Genomic DNA, 7,410 nt, shown 5'->3' on the forward strand with positions numbered 1-7,410 from the left:
TATTGTTAGAAGAGGGCCTTTTTTAACATGAGTGGCAGCTTCTTTTAAAAAAACAACAACTCACACATTAATATCTGAAGGTGAAATTTCTATACTGAAACCTGTAGATACTCAAAAACATTTAAATTTAATCAAATAAGCTGCTAAGAAGCATATCATCTATCAGACTGACATCTCCAAGAAAATCGCTGGTGTATTCGCCACTCCTACGTTACAAAATATGCGCGTCCTTTTACCCAAGTGGGGACCCTACATGCAGAAAAACGCTATGCAGAAACCCATCCTCATCTGTGTATTCTTTTTACAAGCATACAGATTCGCTAAACATTTCCAAACCACCATGAAATCTAGAAACGTTGCTTGTTTCTAATTTAAAACTGGACACCAAATGCAAGTCACTTGGACAGGGCGTCCAAACCCCTGAAGCAGCCTTCTCAATGTGGTGACTTTCAGGTATCTGAGATTGCAAATCCCAAAGGGTTGAGAAGGCTACTGCAGAGCCCATGGATTGTCCTGAACCATTCCTCTCTGTGGAACACATACTTCTCATGTGGACTTAAATATTTCTGTATGCCAACGTATTTGAGTGATGCTCTTCTCTTGTTAAAAAATAAACAAAATCCAGTCTTGTTTAAATCCTTCAAAAGGAAAGAAGCCAAGGAGTTACAGACACCAAAAATATAATCTACAGAGCTCCCATCTTCAAAATATTTCGTACAGTCTCAGCTAGTAGCCTCGTCAGCAACTAGTTCATCTCTTTCAGAAAGGGGAGTAGCAAATTCCTACCTCAAACTCTCTCCCAATGGTTCACTCCAGTCCTATTAAAGGTAAAGGTAAAGGTACCCCTGCCCGTACGGGCCAGTCTTGACAGACTCTAGGGTTGTGCGCCCATCTCACTCAAGAGGCCGAGGGCCAGCGCTGTCCGGAGACACTTCCGGGTCACGTGGCCAGCGTGACAAAGCTGCATCTGGCGAGCCAGCGCAGCACACGGAAACGCCGTTTACCTTCCCGCCGGTAAGCGGTCCCTATTTATCTACTTGCACCCGGGGTTGCTTTCAAACTGCTAGGTTGGCAGGCGCTGGGACCGAACAACGGGAGCGCACCCCGCCGTGGGGATTCGAACCGCCGACCTTTCGATCGGCAAGCCCTAGGCACTGAGGCTTTTACCCACAGCGCCACCCGAGTCCCTATTACTATATTACCAGTCCTATTACTATACTCCTTTTTACTGTACTCCTGAGTGATCGGGAGGCAAAGTAGAACAAGGAGGGTCAAGATGTGGTCCCATGGACCTCCAGTTGCCATTCCGTATTCCAAGAGCATTGCAAAGCTATTCTATTCAGGCTGCAGTCACCAAAACTCAAAGCAATTAGCCGAAGCGCAGGGAATCAGGGCTGTTTTTCAAGACAAAAAGCAGAACACACTTCCCATCTTTCTGCACTTCCCAACTTGTGGGTAGGAGAGGTTCACTCTGCCTCACCTTTTTGGGACACTGTTAGTTTGGACTTTTGAAATCAGCTCGGTAGGTGAAGGAGAAGGTGCTCTCAAACAATTAAAAAGCCACCTGGCTACCTGCAAAGAGGGCACATGTACGTAAAAGCACACACAGCATTCAGCAGAGGCACAAGTGCCTTTTGAATTCTGCTGACAAACTGAAACAGCTTTTGAATGCAAGATGCAGCTCATCACCATTCAGACTCACCTGAAAAAAAGAGAAACCTCATTCACCACAGACCTCTGAAAGTCCTAGCCCTACCATGACGCTTTTAGGCAACTGAGCCATTGCTTGAACAATAAAGAATCTTGTGGCACCTTAGAGACCAACACTTTTACTAAAGCATAAGCTTTCCTGGGTCAGAGTCCACATCATGACAAGCACCTGATCTAATGAACTCTAGCCCATGAAAGCTAATGCCACAACACCTGCAAGTCTTTTACATTTCTAACAGATCTCATTGCTTCTGCTGCAACAGATTAAACCATGGCTACCCCTCTGGAAGCTGAGCCACAGCTTGCCATTTTCAGAGGAGTCTTATCTCTATGTACTCCTTTAAAAAAGCTGAAAAGACAGAAAGGGAGCAGTAGGTCCCATTCAGGAAAGCGAAATAAGCCTTAACTTATGAACTAGAGTCAAAAACAGCCACAATGAAGGATGTGGGATGAAAAGGACTTTCAGGAAATCAGTGATGCTGGAATAGTTAGCAAGTGACCATCAGCATAATTAAATTAAAAATCATCATTACACAAAAATATGATGCTAACACACTTGGTGGGAAGGAAGACGAAAAGACAGCCACATAAAAATAAAATATTATACTGTGGCACAAACCTGGCAAACAGCACACCTAGGATTATTCCACATAGTATATAACATTATGAACAATATTCTAAGGCAGACATCTATAGATAGAGAACTTGAATATTACGTTCTCGGCTATACATATAACAAGGTATACCTTTGGGTGTAGCTGCTGAAAATTTCAGGAATATCCCCTTTATTTTTTTGCTATTTATTATAGATTTGTTGCTTAATACCAAAATGTCCTTCAGCAATTTGCACACACAGGGTTGGTGCCAACGTTAGCCATACTCAGAGTAGAACCATTGAAATTAATGGATATGACTAACTTAGGTTCATTAGTGGTCTACTCCAAGCAGAATTTAGATGGATACAACCCGCAATTTCTTTTTTCTTTTTTAAATCAACATCAAGTTTTAACAGTAACACCACAGGAACCCCTCCCCCCCAAAAAACAAGAGTTAAGAGACAGCAGTGAGCATTTTTGTCATAATTCCTCAATAGCCTGGAAAAAGAGATACAGTGGTGCCTCGCAAGACAAAAAGAATCCATTCCGTGAGTCTCTTCGTCTAGCGGTTTTTTCGTCTTGCGAAGCAAGCCCATTAGCGGATTGGCGCTATGAGCGGTTTAGCGGCTATTAGCGGCTATTAAAGGCTTAAGGGATTAGCGGATTAGCTGCTAAAAGGCTATTAGCAGCTTAGTGCCTTAGAAAAAGGGGGTGGGGAGCGGAAAAAAAACCCCAGGAATCGCAAGACATTTTCGTCTTGCGAAGCAAGCCCATAGCAAATTCGTCCTGCGAAGCACCTCCAAAACGGAAAACCCTTTCGTCTAGCGGGTTTTCCGTCTTGCGAGGCATTCGTCTTGCGGGGCACCACTGTACATCTTAATCCACTGTAACATCCCTACTGACTCAATTCTACTCTATCAGTCACCCAGCAGCAGCCATACCACAGGGCAGACACCAGCTGCAGCTGGCTCTTCTCCCCAACTGTCGCCCACCAAGTGACAGGCCCCAACTGAACTATTTCCACCCCAGCCAGAAACAATCTCTTTAAGAACTGCCTCCTGAGGTAGCTTTCTTTTCTTTCCCCCTTCCCCTCTTTTCCTTGTGCATCATTCCTTTTGTAACACTGTGAGCCTGAGAAAAGACAGAATCTTACAACTGGATCCTGAAAAGCTCCTTTTTTTGGCAAAAAACAATTAAAACTCCATGGCAGGAATGCTCTCTGAAACTAGGGAAAATCCAGAGGTGTTTAAAAACGTGCTGTTGGGGGTGGAGGGCGGAAGAAAAGTTAATCCTGAAATATGTCTTTTTAAAAAATTGTTCCAACCCTCAATATGTTTTTATATCTCCCCCTCCTCCCTAAATGGCCCTACAATGGCAGATCTGACTCTTAAAATTATATTTTGGCTCCCAAGAACTGGGTATCTTATTCTCTGTTGTGGAAAGGGGGAAACTGAAATACTCCACCCCAATAATTCCCACATACGTATCGATTTTATATATATATATATATATACACACACACACACACACACACAAACCATCCCTCTCTGTATGTGTATACAGCGGTACCTCAGGCTAAAAACTTAATTCATTCTGGAGGTCTGTTCCTAACCTGAAACTGTTCTTAACCTGAGGTACTACTTTAGCTAATGGGACCTCCCCCTGCTGTTGCTGCGCCGCCACCACACAATTTCTGTTCTCATCCTGAAGCAAAGTTCTTCACCCGAGGTACTATTTCTGGGTTAGCGGAGTCTGTAACCTGAAGTGTCTGTAACCCAAGGTACCACTGTTTATATATAGATAGATATATATAGATATTAATATAAATATATATAATCAATATGTGGGAATTACTGGGGTGAAGGGTATATATAGTAGAAAGGGGAAGAATGAGATAGTCCACCCCAATAATTCCAATGTATGGATTACAGTATATATTACTAATATATGAATATACAGTGGTACCTCGGGTTACATACGCTTCAGGTTGCAGACTCCGCTAACCCAGAAATAGTGCTTCAGGTTAAGAACTTTGCTTCAGGATGAGAACAGAAATTGTGCTCTTATGGCGCGGCGGCGGCGGCAGGAGGAGGCCCCATTAGCTAAAGTGGTGCTTCAGTTTAAGAACAGTTTCAGGTTAAGAATAGACCTCCGGAACGAATTAAGTACTTAACCCGAGGTACCACTGTATACTACTAATATGTATTAATTAACATACAGTATTAATAGATTATGAGAGAGGGAGCAGGGCTGACGTGTCAAAACAGCGCCCCCCTCCCAGCAACCACGCATTAATGTTACGTTAATACACCTATCTATGCAATATCAAGCTGTCTCTCTATCTTACATCCTCTTTTCCTGAGGCCAAAGGGGCTCCCACAGGACAGCGCCCTCCCTCAGGCTGCTTCTCCCTCCTCCCCACAAGCGAATAGGCCCCATTCACCTGAGAGCGAGCGAGAGAGCAGGGCTCCCCTGTCAAAACGGCCCCCTCAGCCACCAGCCCCGGCCAGCTCGCAGATTAGAGGACAGGAGAGGCCATTCCTCACCCGCCCCAAAAGTCGCAGCTCCCACACCGGAACCGGAAGTACCCCAGGGCCATAGAGCGTTGGGAACGCGAGGGGACAGAGCGCATACCTTCCTAGCCGAAGCCCCCATTCGTCCGGAGTGAGTCGCGTGACCGGTGGCGGCGCCGGCCAATCACAGCGCTCCTCAGCCCTCCCGCTTTCCGTTCTCTGCGAACATCCCCCTCTGCTGGTCAGTAGGTGGGAATGCATCGCAAGGAAGCGCCCGCGCAGGCGCAGGAGGAGGGGAAAGCTCTGTTGGGGTCTTAAAACGGATCCCCATCCCATCCCATAATCCCCAAACATGCATTGGGGAAAGGCAGGAAGGGGCGGAAAGCCAGCTTTAGCCCCTGAACGGCAGCGCAAGAAGTTAAGAGCCCTGCTGGATCAACCAATGGCCTCATCTGGTCCTAGAATCCTAGTTGGAAGGGGCACCCAAAGGTCATCCAGTCCAACCCGCTGCAATGCAGGAATATGCAGGTGGCCCCGTATATGGGGATCTTGGTGCTGCCACCACCACGCTCTAACCAACTGAGCCAACGGCATCCTGCTCCCACAATGGCCACCAGGGTGTCTGTGGGAAAAATCCTCAAGCAGCAGGAACCGAGGGCAAGAGCACTCTCCCCTCCTGTTGTTTCCAGCAATCTGGGCTGCATCAATAGGAGTATAGCATCTAGATCAAGGGAAGTAATAGTGCCACTGTATTCTGCTCTGGTCAGACCTCACCTGGAGTACTGTGTCCAGTTCTGGGCACCACAGTTCAAGAAGGACACTGACAAACTGGAACGTGTCCAGAGGAGGGCAACCAGAATGGTCAAAGGCCTGGAAACGATGCCTTATGAGGAACGGCTAAGGGAGCTGGGCATGTTTTGCTTGGAGAAGAGCAGGTTAAGGGGTGATATGATAGCCAGGTTCAAATATATAAAAGGATGTCACATAGAGGAGGGAGAAAGGTTGTTTTCTGCGGCTCCAGAGAAGCGGACACGGAGCAATGGATCCAAACTACAAGAAAGAAGATTCCACCTAAACATTAAGAAGAACTTCCTGACAGTAAGAGCTGTTCGTCAGTGGAATTTGCTGCCAAGGAGTGTGGTGGAGTCTCCTTCTTTGGAGGTCTTTAAGCAGAGGCTTGACAACCATATGTCAGGAGTGCTCTGATGGTGTTTCCTGCTTGGCAGGGGGTTGGACTCGATGGCCCTTGTGGTCTCTTCCAACTCTATGATTCTATGATTCTATGATTTGGAAATATTGCTGCCTCCAACAGTGGAGGTACAGCACAGCCCCCCCCCCCCCGGCTAGTAGCCATTGATAGCCTTCTCCTCTATGAATTTGTCTAATCTTGCTTTGAAACCATCCAAGTTGGTAGCCCTCATTCCCAAGAGGGGTTAGGTTGGCTCCAACTATGTTGGGGGCCAAGATCTACCTGCTCAGACAAGCCTGTGGAAAATAAGGTGCAGACGGTGCTGATCACTAGGCTCCTGTTGAGGTAAATTATATTTAAATTGCTGTTTTCAGAGCTGCATTGCCATTGTTGTTTTTAACCAGTTTTGTTTTTATTATTCTGTATTTTATAACAGATGTTTTTAAACTTTTGTAAACACCACCTTGAAGCCCAACTTGGGAGAAAGGCGGGATATAAATATATTAAATAAACAAGATACCTGGAAATGCCACCTTGAGCTCCATAATTGAAGAAAGGTGAGATACAATTAAGTAAAGGTACCCCTGCCCGTACGGGCCAGTCGTGTCCGACTCTAGGGTTGCGTGCTCATCTCGCTCTAGAGGCCATGAGCCGGCGCCGTCCAAAGACACTTCCAGGTCACGTGGCCAGCGTGACGAAGCTGCAGCTGGCGAGCCAGCACCAGTGCAGCACACGGAAACGCTGTTTACCTTCCCGCTATAAAGCGGTCCCTATTTATCTACTTGCACTTAGGGGTGCTTTCGAACTGCTAGGTGGGCAGGAGCTGGGACCGAACGACGGGAGCTCACCCCACCGCGGGAATTCGAACCGCCGACCATACGACTGGCAAGTCCTAGGCACTGAGGTTTTACCCACAGCGCCACCCGCGTCCCGTTGAGATACAATTATCAGAATATAAATTTTTAAAAAAGGATAATTCTAGGCCCAAGGGGTGGGGTTGACCTGTCCTTCAAAAGTGCCAGGGCTGAAATAAACCTGCCCTTGGAAGACACCCCCTTTGACTCACTATCTCTGCTCCCTAACTGCCAAAAAGTGTGGAGCAGCTTTTCCAGATGACTTGCTTACTGAATACTCACCTGGGTTTTTCTCCGGGGAGGCTAGAAAACAGTTGTGTCAAAGCAAGCGTTATCCTACGCTGTCAACTGTGTTTCACTCTCACTTTCCTTATGGCAAAAAGTCCAGTCCTTTGGGGAAGTAGGCTTGCTGTGGAAGAGCTCCACCTCAGCTTTAACTGCACAACCCAAACTTGCTGATATGGAACTGAATCCCACCCGAAAAGGGCAAGTCTGTGAGCATCCAGCGTTGTTGGAAGTTAGCAACTGACAAGGAAACAAGCCCCGTA

Source organism: Podarcis tiliguerta, assembly GCF_965153285.1.
Source record: "Podarcis tiliguerta genome assembly, chromosome: 8".
Classification (NCBI taxonomy): domain Eukaryota; kingdom Metazoa; phylum Chordata; class Lepidosauria; order Squamata; family Lacertidae; genus Podarcis; species Podarcis tiliguerta.